The 14,629-nt window shown below is 40.2% G+C and overlaps 1 protein-coding gene across 1 annotated transcript in view; it reads right to left on the bottom strand.

Annotated features, from left to right (window-relative positions):
- The window catches only part of LOC126424742 (facilitated trehalose transporter Tret1-like), a 118,929-nt gene that overhangs the window by 77,015 nt on the left and 27,285 nt on the right, over positions 1-14,629 (bottom strand). The window lies entirely within an intron of this gene.

The following is a 14,629-nucleotide window of genomic DNA, read 5'->3' as shown; positions in this document are numbered from 1 at the left end:
AGGGGAGACATTTCAGTTGAAAGTGGATTGCGCGATTTCGGCGGATAAACACTATATTGTAGTGCCTCTGTTGTTCAGAAGTACGAAGAAATAAGACACTTACGTTCTCTCAGAATAAGGCAATGGAGACAAAGAAGTGGTTCAAACGAGCATAGCACAGGGAACCACAAGCTTGGGAGTTCCTTCAGATTTCGCAGGCATCACACTTGTTCAAGTTGACAAATAGGTAACGCCCAACTCTAAAACGTTCTATGCGAAATAATCGTCGATCTTTGGCAGACAGCTGTTGTTCGACTCTGTGAGTGCTACCGGGCGTCACCAGAAAAAGTGTGTGCAGCACTGCTTCATGAATGCGGGCCCTTGCGGGTACCGCAGCAGTGGGTCAACCGTCAAGCGATAGTCTCCAGCAACCAGCTGCGCGCTACAATAACTGCAGTACTTGGGCTGTGTAAAGTGCTTCGCTCGTTTATTTTTCTACGTGGCTCTCTGCGGAAGTTACCAGTAAATAATTTTTGACTGTGTGTACTGTTTTTAAATTGTTTACTTTATTTAGGAGTTAGGACGAACTGGGGTCGCGAGTTGTTCTCATGCAGGGTTATGTCTGCAGACTTTGGTCAGTGTGGGATCTAGGTGAAAGAGTTGACTTTTGTTCACGAACAGCTGGAAGCTATAGGGGTTGCTGCAGACTGGTTACATGTGGCCGCTGCGAATCTCGCCTGCGGAGGATTATCCGGTTGGTCTCTCGCCGTGGTAAGCGCGTCGCGGAGATTGTTGGTGTCTCGTACTGGCGACGTGGCCAACAGGGCGGAACTCCGTCTGATGTGCAGCAAATTGTCGAAAATCCCCGTAAATCTAACGAACAAGTGTGAGACATTGCTTCTCGCTGACGGCGAGACAGTCAGATATTTCTTCAAAACTCGAATGGCTTTATGTACCTCTTGAGACATTACTTTTGGAATAATATTTTCGTTATTAACTATCTGTGTTTTTCTGTTTTACCTATTAAAATGCGTAAAAACAACTTAAATTAAATACTAAAAGATAATATAAAAGGAGTAGTGATATATGCATTTATCCTAGCGAGTTAGGTCTCCGTTCTCAGATTTGAGAGGAATATCTAAATTATCATAAACGTTTTTTTCAATATGCAATGTTTTCGGATGTAAATCAAGGGTGCATTTAGCAGCCTTCGCCTCTTCTCGTGCTGTTTACACATGAAGGCAATACTAATTCTAGTTTTCCCGATAAATCGTTTTTTGTAATTTTATTTTGCAAAAATCTGCATTTTAAGTATTTCATCAAATGTATATGATTTGCAGATGGTATGGTATTACTAAGTGGAACTGAAAAAGCAATTAACAATGTATTAAATGAACTGAAAGACAGCTCTGAGGAATGTGGAAGATAAATGTGAAAAAGACTAAGGCAATGCGTTTACAAGGCTCCGAAGGAAGATACAAATGAAAATTTGTGATGAGTTAGTGCAACAGTACATAACTTCAGATATCTAACAAGGAAACATCACCAAGTTGACCTCACATTTTAAGAAGAAAAAAAGCACGCTTGCAGTATATCGGCCCCAGAAATCGATTCTGTGCGAAAACTTGTGCCGCGCTTCTAGTAGTATGCAGTTACGAACTTCTGAGAGTATAGATTTTAAACTTTTGTGCGCACCGGTGGCCACTCTCTCCGCCCCACTCCAGCCACGTAAGGTTCGAGCTCGAAGTACCGTACGATGGAATGAGTAAGAGGTTTGCGAAATACTCTTTTGACATTGGTAACATGCTTTCTTCGTTGTGTCAAAGTGCACTGTTTACAACCTGCAACTGATGCCAGAGATACTTGCTTTTGAACATATTTACTTCGCGATTCACAAACGCAATGTAAATGAATAATATGAAATGGTATGCCATTAAAGAATTATGTTGTGCGTTATTTCCTTTCGATTTTAAAGCTGGCATTGTTAAAGAAAAGGAAATTTGCAGGAAATGCACTATTCTTCAACGTTATTGATGTCACTGAATTCTAAATCGAAAATTATTAGCTTCGTTTTATAATAATTCGTCAGCTGCTTAGGATTATTCGTTTTAAGATGTGTATGTAGCTTCTGAACGTCAGTACGAGAAATCATTTATGACTATATTGAACGCATAACTGCAAGTGGTTGACGTGTTATGTACTGATATTATTTCCTTTTTTTTTAGCGGAGAACAACATAGGTTCTCGAAAAAGATTTCAAAACACGTTGCGCAGATCTGTCCATCTCTCCTCCCCTCTTCCTTCATCTACAACGTAAGGCGAATACGATGGCTCTAGTTCATCATTGTACACGCACATTGGGCGGCTGCAATGGGACGGAGCGAGTAACGAACAAGCGTTGTGCGCGAAAGTTTAAAAGCTGCACTTTGGGGTCATAGCAGCTACTGCCAGAATTATCTCACAAATTTTCGCGAGAGCTCGAATGCTGGGCTGATATCTTGCAAGAGTGCTTTTTCCTCCTTAAAATATGAGGTCACGTTGGAGATGTTTCCCTATAAGACGCAAAAAATCATTAACATTGTACGTAGCCAAGAAATAAAGTCGAGAATACCTACGGCAAGAACTATGTCTTACAGATCGAGGAGTAACTTTTAGTGGTCCTTTAAATAAGCAGTTAAAAAAAGATTAATTAAGTGTTTAGTATGGAACGTTGCCCTGAATGGTGCCGAAACAACGACACCGCAAGGGCAAAAGGAACAATGCTTAGAGGCTTTTGAGACTTGTGTTTTGAGAAAAATCGAAGATATAACTGAACGTATAAAATAAGGATTTAGGATGAGTTACGTAGGGTGAATGAGAAAACAATAACACGGGAAACAAGTAAGGGACATAGAAGTAATTGTCTATGTGCCAGATGGGAAGAGACTGTATAATAAGGAACCATGATGAATAAGACTGCTTCATATGTATGATAAACCTTTATTTGTGATCCAACTAGTTTCGCAGCCTTAGAGCCACATCTTCAGGGATACATATTTATTTCATAATTTATTCCGAACGATAGCCATTAGGTGACCCAACATTCTTGGTCCGATTGTGATAAAAAATTTTAACCGTCATGAGGTTGATAGTCCAATTTAAAATAACGCAGAATGAAGGGTACATCATCCGAATGTTGGCAATCTAAGGCTTAACATCTTCGTGACAACATGAGGTCCGCAGTGAATAAATATGTGTATCTGAAATGTGTGTCTAACGACCCGAAACTAGTTGGATCATAAATAAAGACTTATTACACAGCTAAAACATTCTTATTCATAATGGTACAATTCTATAGCTGTGGATGACACAGTACAAAATTTGCTGTATAGTAAGGATTACACTAGTGGGAATGATAACTGGGAAGAGGACCAGAGGAAGCGTAAAATCCCGCTTAGTTCACTACATCAAGATAAACGCACTGTACGCAGCTAGTAAATTGATGGTTGGGATATGGGTAGACTGGAGAATGCTGACGGTATAGTGATGAACTTTCCTTATGAGGAGAACACATCAGCATTTCACTTTATGTAGTGTCTTAGTCTTTTCATTTCCTATCTGTGCGAAATGCTACTTCTATTCCCATCTTTGAAACAAAGCATTTCGGAACTTTAACCGAGCGAGATTGCGCGGTGGTTAACAAGCTGGACTCGCATTCTCGACAACGACTGTTCAAACGCACGTGTGGCCATCCAGATTTAGGTGTTCCGTGATTTCCCTAAATCGCTAAAGGCAAATGCCACGATGATTGCTTTCAAAGGGCATGACCGATTTCCTTCTCCGTTCTTACATAAGCCGTCTCTAATGACCTCATTGCTGACAGGGCATTAATCACTAATCTCCTCCTCTTTCCTTCTGAAGGAACACCATTTTGAACCATATGTGGTAGATCTCCACTTTGTGTACAGGCAGATGTACTAATAACTTGGTCGACACGGTTACGAGTTAACTAAACTTTATTATGAGAGAGAAACACACAGCATCTCTCCTAAACACAAAGCTCTGAACTCTCTTTACCACACATCTCAAACACCAGTGCCGCAGTTCTCTGTTTCTCTGGCATCCCCACGAATCATCACCTGCCCCTGCCCCTGAAGCGCTCCTCTTTGACGTCAGGAAGCAATAGCAAAGTTACGACTTACTAGAGATTTGAAATTGCAACCAAACTATGGGGAAGTTCGTGTCGGTGGAACTGAATTGAATTTATCATTAATATTTTAATAGCAACTGTTAAACCATCGAATATAAACGAGTTAATTACTATGAGTAGCGTAATATTGGTCACAAATGATGAAGTACATATCATGCACACGTCGAGAGTTCAGTTCAGCACTGTTTTTTGTAATGTCGTCTTTACCTAATAACAGTGTCATCGCTCTACCGATTATCGCCGAGTTTTAGCCAGGGCCGATCAATACTAATCTGTCAACTACCAACTAGAAAAACCGGTGACGTTACAATGCGTCGATAATGAGGTCATCGACGATAATTTTAACTCTGAGATCCTATGCCTGGAAGTCGCAAATGTTAATAGTGATGACTGCTTGTGCCTGAAGTGTCTCGAGGTTGTGCGTTCCCGGTACCTGTTGTACAAATGAAACGGAAGATTGGCACAAGAAAGGCATGTCCTATTAACAATTCTTTGTAGATTCGTAATATGTCATGTTGGTATATGAAACGGATGCAGAGTTGATTTAGTATGCAAGTACTGACATCAGCCCTGTAAGCGGGTTCTGAATTGTCCTGGTAGCTCGTGATTTTTAAGTAAGTGCTTTGCTCTGATCTGAGGCGTTTTCTGTTCTTTCTCTATGTGTCGCTGATTTTCGCACGTGCTTTTGTCTTGATTCACATATGCAAAGGTCCTATGAATAGTTGATGTTGTCCTAACCTACATAAATGTTGGTTCCTTGGAAACACTAACGTTTTACGAAATCAGATCAGAGTCGTGAAAAAAACTGTTTTATTGACTGCAAACTTATTTATGTCATGGTGCATGGATATACTACAAAACGATGTACACACTTAATTCTATAAACATTTTTAACTGTGTTTTGCTTTACTAAAAGCAACTGAGATCAGTTGGGGTGACAAGAAAGCACTGTAAATTACATATATTTATAAACTCTGATATAGTGGATTTGGTAACTAAAAGGTTATAGTGTTACTGAGTACGCGTCGAAGATATGGGACAGTGATGAACACACGCGGTGTGAAGCTAAGACACATCCAAACTAGCACTGTGTTAGAATGTGTTGAAACAGGCAACAAAAAGAAACAGAAACGAAAGCTCTATGAAGTAGAGATGAACTCAGCAGTCTGATATCTACTTTCTTCGTCTGATGTGAGACGATTCTACGCACATACGTTAAGGAACTGAAATTTCGGCGCATAACTGGCGTAACAACGCAGAGGCGTGACTAACCGTTCTGCATGCCACAAGCCTAACCTCACTGTTGTGAAATTAGGGTCTACTGGGCGGGACATCATTATTGTTTTAAAGCGTATATTCAAATAAATATAGAACTGCCCTATAGAGACACTCACACAGTGCCTGATTTGGACATTAATTACAGACTGGTTTGGGATCTACGAACTTATTTATCACAAACTTTGGTGCGTTAAATCACAGTGTACTAGACACTGAGTGATGCTTCGTAGATGATATATACAAAGATCTCCTGTGATAACGTAGATCCATTTAAGATATTTCATACATCCCTACTCTTCGTTATTTGTGTGAAGATTTTACTTGTATGTTAACAAGGAAGTTTCTTTCAGTACAACCGACACAAATGCAAACTGTAACTTACTTCACTCCGCTTATCCTAAGTATGGTATGTTGTATGTACGATATTATTTATGAGAAACAATGGAAAAGAAAAGGTAATGAGGACATTATTTAAAATTATATATATATATATATATATATATATATATATATATATATAATGATTTAAAATTATATATATATATATATATATGTATATATGTATTTATTTATTTGTTAATTACATCAAATGACCGGGTTCCCGGGTTCGATTCCAGGCGGGGTCAGGGATTTTCTCTGCCTCGTGATGGCTAGGTGTTGTGTGATGTCCTTAGGTTAGTTAGGTTTAAGTAGTTCTAAGTTCTAGGGGACTGCTGACCATAGATGTTAAGTCCCATAGCGCTCAGAGCCATTTGAACCATTTGAACATCAAATGAAAATTTTTATGACGAATTTGAGAGGTGGAAACTGAAACTGCCAACCGGGTACAAAATGATAATTTTACTGAGCAGTTAATTATGAGAAACTGTTTTGTCAAAAACCATGCTCAACACAGCATCTCTAATCTAATCTGTATCATTGTCACTGTTAAATGCTGCATTATGCCTCTGTGTAAAGTATTAACGTCTGAATGCCCTGTCATAGTTTTCTCAGGTTTTCTGTTGACAACGTGCAAATAGTCATGAACACATCAACAATCCAGACTTTAACACTAAGTCATGACATCTACAGTAATATATTGTTGGCAAAACTTTAAGCAATCTGTTATGCTCGAGCGGCTTGTCTAAATGTCATGGCAAACAAATCAATCCCTCATTTTAATCTGATATAACTGTTTACCATAATCGTTCCTTATCTAAAACGAACCAATTATCTAGCAAAACTACTTTATGTTCAATTAACTGAAACTATGTAATTGCTAATACTGATATACTGTGTCAAACATTGAGCCCCTAAATGCTGTACCACTGAATGGGGCTTCCAAAATCTGTAACAGACACCGTTTTTGCCTTTCAAGGGGACTGTGCAGGGAATCAGATTTCGCTGTGTCAGAGATAGAACAATTATGTTTGAAACAGAATTTGTCTCTGTGTAATTAATTAGCCGAATACTTTTTTCTGAATTTCAATTGTATCCTTTTTTAGAATGAATCTCTCTTCTTGTTTCGATCGCCATGTTTTAAGGTCATACATCTTTTTATTCTGGAATGTTACCTGAATGCTACGAGATTTGAGCTTAACTATGTTTTTATTTCTAGTAATGTGATTGATCTTTTTTAGTAATGGTGTATGAAGCTTGTATTAAAGTTGAAGAACGTTAAATCCGTTGCAAGTGGCTTGTCTGGTGATACAACGAACGCACTTCATCGGCGCGTTACACTTTATGCCTTTTCATCTCTACAAGTGGTTTATGTAATCTAATGTTCTTTACTAATTCCGATTATCACTGTTACTATCGTGCAAATCATTTCGTTGCGTAGAAACGAAACGTCAACACGGTCTTTTGTCACCAAAGTTTTCCGCTCTCCAACAACGACTTCTGTGTCTGATGAGTCATTTACATGAAGATAATAGGCATTTAATCAGTTGAAGAGATTGGAGGAAGCAGGATAACTTGATCATTAATTCTAAAACTTAGGTTTTAATGACTTCAGTGTTCTCTCGCCGTCGTCAACATGATGTGGCCTTGTTTAACTTTTAATTAACAAACTTTAAAAAATTCCGCAGTGGCCGAAACGAAGCCAGCATCAGTATGACAATTAAAAAATTAAAAATTACCCTTGCAGCCAAAGGGAGATTTTATTTAAAATTGCAGATCATCACGTGGCTTTATTCCCACTATCCACTATGACGAAAAGTAGATGTAAATGGACCTGTTTATTAATTCATGAGGTAAACGACGGTATCCAAGAAAAATTCTGTAATACTGACAAAATATCCATCATGCGTATTAGCTCAGCATCAACTGGCCCGATGGCATCACAGTGTAAATGATGAAGCTCATTATGAAACCATTAACGCTCACTATAACAGATATCTTCAACAACTTCTTAATACGCAATGTTTTCCTTGAGGCGTGGAAACGGACTTGTTAAGCCACTAACTAAACAGGAAGTTGCCACAGCAGCGTTTGATTAGCAACCAATTCGTATTGTTTCAGCACTGTGTGAGGCCTTAGAGGACATGGTCCACTACCAGCTAGCAAACTACCCCCAATGTAACCACAAACAACCTAATAGACGAATACCAATCTGATTTCTGTAAACATTGCAGCCCAACTCCTGCCTTAATAAAAGTAACAGACGACCTGAAACTTGATGTGGATGCACAAGAAGCAGCTGTCATGTACGAGGGCTGTTCAATAAATGGTGATTTTTTTTTTTTTGACAGAAGACCTTTCCCCTCACTCATTCTTATAATTTTGATGGTCCTCATCAAAGTAGTTTCCCACGACTGCGATGCACTTGTCCCAGCGTTTCTGCCAGTCTTCAAATACATGCTGGAAACCATTTTTTGAGTTTTCCTCCAAAATCGCCTCCGCAGCTTTCACCAATGCTTCTGATAATCGATAATGCCTCCCACGAAGGCGTTTCTTCATGTTAGGGAATAGAGAAAAGGTACATGGGGATAAATCCGGACTGTAGGGAGGGTGAGGGATGCACTTCACGTTGATTTTGGAAGATATTCAGTAACAAGATTGGCAATATGCGGCCGCGCATTATCGTGGTACAGCATCCAGAATTGCTTCACGGAAATGTGGTCTTTTGCACCTGACATGGACTTGGAATGTTTTCAGGGTATCCCTGTAGTATTACCCAGTTACTGATGTGTGTGCGGGTACAAAATGCTGATAAACCATTCCATGAATGTCAAAGAATGAGATGACCATAACTTTCCCAGAAGATGCATGAGATGACCATAACTTTCCCAGAAGATGCAAGCACTTTAGCTTTCTTGGGGTTTGGTGATGAAGGAGATTTCCACACTGCGCTTTGCTGTTTGCTCTCAGGATCAAAATGATGTAGCCAAGTTTCATCAGCAGTAATTACATTTGAAAGAAACACCGGATCTTCCTCTAACGTCCACTTTAACTGCATGCAGACCTGCACGCGAATCTCCTTTTGCCGGCCGGTGTGGTCGAGCGGTTCTAGGCGCTACAGTCTGGAACCACGCGACCGCTACGGTCTCAGGTTCGAATGGATGTGTGTAATGTCCTTAGGTTTGTTAGGTTTAAGTAATTCTAAGTTCTAGGGAATTAATGACCTCAGCAGTTAAGTCGCATAGTGCTCAGAGCCATTTTTTGAATCTCCTTTTGTTCGGGAATCAACAGTCTTGGAACCCATCGAGCATAAACACGTGTCATGTGTAATTTTTCTGTCACCAACCTGTGGGTGGCCTCCAATGAAATTTCAATATTTCAGAAAGTGATCTTAAGGTAATTCGTCGATCATCTCTCATGATGAGAGCAGTAGTGTTGATGCTTTCTTCCGTAAGAGCAGTAACTGGAGCACCGGGTCCACTTTCCTCTAAAACTGATTGTCTCCCGTCTTAAAAAATTTCAGACCACCTTCGAGCTGTGGTTTATGGAAGAACAGACGCCGGCCTTGATGACCGAGCGGTTCTAGGCGCTTCAGTCTGGAACCGCGCGACCGCTACGGTCGCAGGTTCGAATCCTTCCTCGGGCATGGATGTGTGTGATGTCCTTAGGTTAGCTAGGTTTATGTAGTTCTAAGTTCTAGGGGACTGGTGACCTCAGATGTTGGGTTCCATAGTGCTCTGAGCCATTTGCATCATTTTTGATTTGAAGAACAGACTCTCCATAGGCCTCCTGTAACATTGTATAGACCTCAGCTGAAGATTTGTTGAGACGAAAGCAGAATTCAGAGCCGCATATTGTTCCTCGCGTGTTACCTCCATTGCAGCGGTAGGCTACACTAAACATGTCTGACCTTGCCTGCCTCTCACAGGCGGGGACCAGAAGTCCCAACAATGAGACTACTACGGCGTGTTTGTTCCACATTAAGCAAATAGAATATCATAAGATTAAATTTTAGCGTGAGAAATTATGGCCATAAAAAGTTATCATCATTCTTTATCGAACAGGCCTCGTACTGCTTAGACTGTAGGAAAGCCTTTGACACTGTCGACTTTGGTATTTTCGTTGCCAAGTTTAGCAGCCTAATTTTCTCGCGAAGTGTAGTGCAATGGTCTACCTGTCGTCTCGCGAGTAATGCGTTATGACCTGCACCATGAAGTCACAAAGGAGGCAAGTAGCATCAGGCACCCCCAGGGCTCAATATTAAGTCCTGTACTAATGAGAAAGAAAACTGGCGTTCTACAGATCAGAGCGTGGAATATCAGATCCCTTAATCGGGCAGGTAGGTTAGAAAATTTAAAAAGGGAAATGGATAGGTTAAAGTTAGATATAGTGGGAATTAGTGAAGTTCGGTGGCAGGAAGAACAAGGCTTTTGGTCAGGCGAATACAGGGTTATAAATACAAAGTCAAATAGGGGTAATGCAGGAGTAGGTTTAATAATGAATAAAAAAATAGGAAGCGGGTAAGCTACTACAAACAGCATAGTGAACGCATTATTGTGGCCAAGATAGACACGAAGCCCATGCTTACTACAGTAGTACAAGTTTATATGCCAACTAACTCTGCAGATGACGAAGAAATTGAAGAAATGTATGATGAAATAAAAGAAATTATAGAGATAGTGAAGGGAGACGAAAATTTAATAGTCATGGTTGACTGGAATTCGGTAGTAGGAAAAGGGAGAGAAGGAAACGTAGTAGGTGAATATGGATTGGTGGTAAGAAATGAAAGAAGAAGCCGCCTGGTCTAATTTTGCACAGTGCACAACATAATCATAACTAACACTTGGTTTAAGAATCATGAAAGAAGGTTGTATACGTGGAAGAACCCTGGAGATACTAAAAGGTATCAGACAGATTATATAATGGTAAGACATTGATTTAGGAACCAGGTTTTAAATTGTAAGACATTTCCAGGTGCAGATGTGGACTCTGATCACAATCTATTGGTTATGAACTGTAGATTAAAACTGAAGAAACTGTAAAAAAGTGGGAATTTAAGGAGATGGGACCTGGATAAACTGACTAAACCAGAGGTTGTACGGAGTTTCAGGGAGAGCATAAGGGAACAATTGACAGGAATAGGGGAAAGAAATACAGTGGAAGAAGAATGGGTAGCTTTGAGGGATAAAGTAGTGAAGGCAGCAGAGGATCAGGTACGTAAAAAGACGAGGGCTAGTAGAAATCCTTGGGTAACAGAAGAAATATTGAATTTAATTGATGAAAGGAGAAAATATAAAAATGCAGTAAATGAAGCAGGCAAAAAGGAATACAAACGTCACAAAAATGAGATCGACAGGAAGTGCAAAATGGCTAAGCAGGGATGGCTAGAGGTCAAATGTAAGGATGTAGAGGCTTATCTCACTAGGTGTAAGATAGATACTGCCTACAGGAAAATTAAAGAGACCTTTGGAGAAAAGAGAACCACTTGTATGAATATCAAGAGCTCAGATGGAAACCCAGTTCTAAGCAAAGAAGGGAAACCAGAAAGGTGGAAGGAGTATATAGAGGGTCTATACAAGGGCGATGTATTTGAGGACAGTTTAATGGATATGGAAATGTAGATGAAGATGAAATGTGCTGTGGTGTCAAAGTTATAATTTACAACAGGATAAATCTGAAAAGAAGTTACATATTTAGTTTATATGATACTGCTTGAAGAATTTGACAGAGCACTGAAAGACTTGAGTCGAAACAAGGCCCCGTGAGTAGATAACGTTCCATTAGAACTACTGACAGCCTTGGGAGAGCCAGTCCTGACAAAACTCTACCATCTGGTGAGCAAGATGTATGAGACAGGCGAAATACCCTCAGGCTTCAAGAAGAAGATAATAATTCCAATATCAAAGAAAGCAGGTGTTGACAGATGTGAAAATTACCGAACTATCATTTTAATAAGTCACGACTGCAAAATACTAACGCGAATTCTTTACAGACGAATGGAAAAACTACTAGAAGCCGACCTCGGGGAGGATCAGTTTGGATTCCGTAGAAATATTGGAACACGTGAGGCAGTACTGACCTTACGACTTATCTTGGAAGCTAGATTAAGGAAAGGCAAACCTACGTTTCCAGCATTTGTAAACTTAGAGAAAGCTTTTGACAATGTTGACTGGAATACTCTCTTTCAGATTCTGAAGGTGGCAGGGGTAAAATACAGGGAACGAAAGGCTATTTACAATTTGTACAGAAACCAAATAGCAGTTATACGAGTCGAGGGGTATGAAAGGGAAGCAGTGGTCGGGAAGGGAGTGAGACAGGGTTGTAGCCTCTCCCCGATGTTATTCAATCTGTATATTGAGCAAGCAGAAAAGGAAACAAAAGAAAAATTTGGGATAGGTATTAAAATCCATGGAGAAGAAATAAAAACCTTGAGGTTCGCCGATGACGTTATAATTCTGCCAGAGACAGCAAAGGACTTGGAAGAGCAGTTGAACGGAATGGACAGTGTCTTGAAAGGAGGATATAAGATGAACATCAACAAAAGCAAAACGAGGATGATGGAATGTAGTCGAATTAAGTCAGATGATGCTGAGGGTATTAGATTAGGAAATGAGACACTTAAAGTAGTAAAGGAGTTTTGCTATTTGGGGAGCAAAATAACTGATGATGGTCGAAGTAGAGAGGATATAAAATATAGACTGGCAATGACAAGGAAAGCGTTTCTGAAGAAGAGAGATTTGTTAACATCGAGTATAGATTTAAGTGTGAGGAAGTCGTTTCTGAAAGTATTTGTATGGAGCGTAGCCATGTATGGAAGTGAAACATGGACGATAAATAGTTTGGAAAGGAAGAGAATAGAAGCTTTCGAAATGTGGTGCTACTGAAGAAAGCTGGAGATTAGATGGGTAGAACTAATGAGGAGGTATTGAATAGGATTGGGGAGAGGAGAAGTTTGTGGCACAACTCGACTAGAAGAAGGGATCGATTGGTATGACATGTTCTGAGGCATCAAGGGATCACCAATTTAGCATTGGTGGGCAGCGTGGAGGGTAAAAATCGTAGAGGGAGACCAAGAGATGAATACATCAAGCAGATTCAGAAGGATGTAGGTTGCAGTAGGTACTGGGAGATGAAGAAGCTTGCACAGGATAGAGTAGCATGGAGAGCTGCATCAAACCAGTCTCAGGACTGAAGACCACAACAACACACTATTTTCATTGTATGTCAGTGGTATGTCATCAGTTTTGTTGTACTGCAAATATCACATGTTCACTGATGACCTCCAGTTGTATCTACGTGCAAAACTAATAAATGCGAAGACAGCGATCGAGATTATTAATTTCGATCTTAGTTCACTATCGAAACGGGTGCCGGATGTAGGGTTAAAGCTCTATCCAACCACAAACTAAGCTGTCCTGATTGGTAATACTAAGCTCATAAACTCGAAATATCGGGAATCACTGCCATCGTTAATCCTCGATGGGATGAATATTAATTTATCGCCCTGAGTAATGAAGTATATGAGTAACAATAAGCGACAAGTTAAATTTGTTTGTGAACATAGCGGCAATATGCAAGAAGGCATTAGCAACAAATATACTAAAGCTTTTCAATTTTGACCTGAAAAACAAACTTGTGCAAACAATAATATTTCCATTAATTGATTACAGCGATTTTTCCTGCAAATCCTTTCTCAGGAAAGCTAACAGCACCTGGAACCGGTGATGAACGCCTGCATTCGATACTTTTGTGACGTTCCACTCTTCGACCATATTTTACCATATTATACACAACTATCCTAGCTACGGTGGACAAGAGCAGAAATTTCCGTACACTCTGTCTTCATTACGGTCTCTCATATCTCTCCTCGATCTTAACGCTCTTGTCTGAACAACACCGCAGAAACTCTCGTTATCAGCAGAGCAAAATCTACATGAGATTTTCACTCTGCAGCGGAGTGTGCGCTGATATGGAACTTCCTGGCGGATTAAAACTGTGCCGGACCGAGCTCGAAGTCGGGACCTTTGCCTTTCGCGAGCAAGTGCTCCCGAGTCCGAGTCTCGGTCCCGCACACAGTTTTAATCTTCCAGGAAGTTTCAAAATTCACATGCCCAACTCCATCAATCAGCCGCTTTCTGGAAGTCATTTTCAGTAGCAGGAGTCCGACTCTGGTTTGACCTCTTTCGTCATACCAGAGAACTGAATAACTACAGCTTCAAAAGACTGTTAATGATTTGTGTATTGAAGTGACCTTTCCCCCTGAACGCAGTTGTTAACCCTTACATCTTTCTTTGCAAGCAGATTTTCCTGATTTCATAAGTCTCTTAGCCGGTGTAATCTAACCAAATGTCTTTCCCTCAGAGCTTTTACTATCAGAAAATATCACTTTTGTACACCTATAAATACACACTGCTGGAAAAAAAGATTAGTACACCCTTTTAGAAGTTTCCTATCCACTCAGGATTTATCGATGCAACAGAGCATATGAAGTACATGAAATAACTACGTTTACAGATCTGTAGTACAAGCTGTTCTGCAGTGCCAGGTGTCGATCCATGCTGAAACACCCAAGTTAGTACGTGGTGTAGCCTCCACGGGCAGCAATACTGGCGCTGTCTTTGGCATCCAGTTGATCGTACAGATGGCGAATACTGTCCTGTCCTGGGATACACTGGCTCCACCTGTTCACGTAGTTCTGTAAGAGTTGTTGGTTGACGAGTCGCATGAATCACTTTTGGTCTTATCATATCCCACACATACTCCGTCGGAGACAGGTCTGGAGATCGTGTTGGCCAGGAAAGTTAC

Source organism: Schistocerca serialis, chromosome 1 (genome assembly GCF_023864345.2).
Source record: "Schistocerca serialis cubense isolate TAMUIC-IGC-003099 chromosome 1, iqSchSeri2.2, whole genome shotgun sequence".
In the NCBI taxonomy this organism is placed as follows: Eukaryota; Metazoa; Arthropoda; class Insecta; order Orthoptera; family Acrididae; genus Schistocerca; species Schistocerca serialis.
This window is presented reverse-complemented; position numbering and strand designations above follow the sequence as displayed.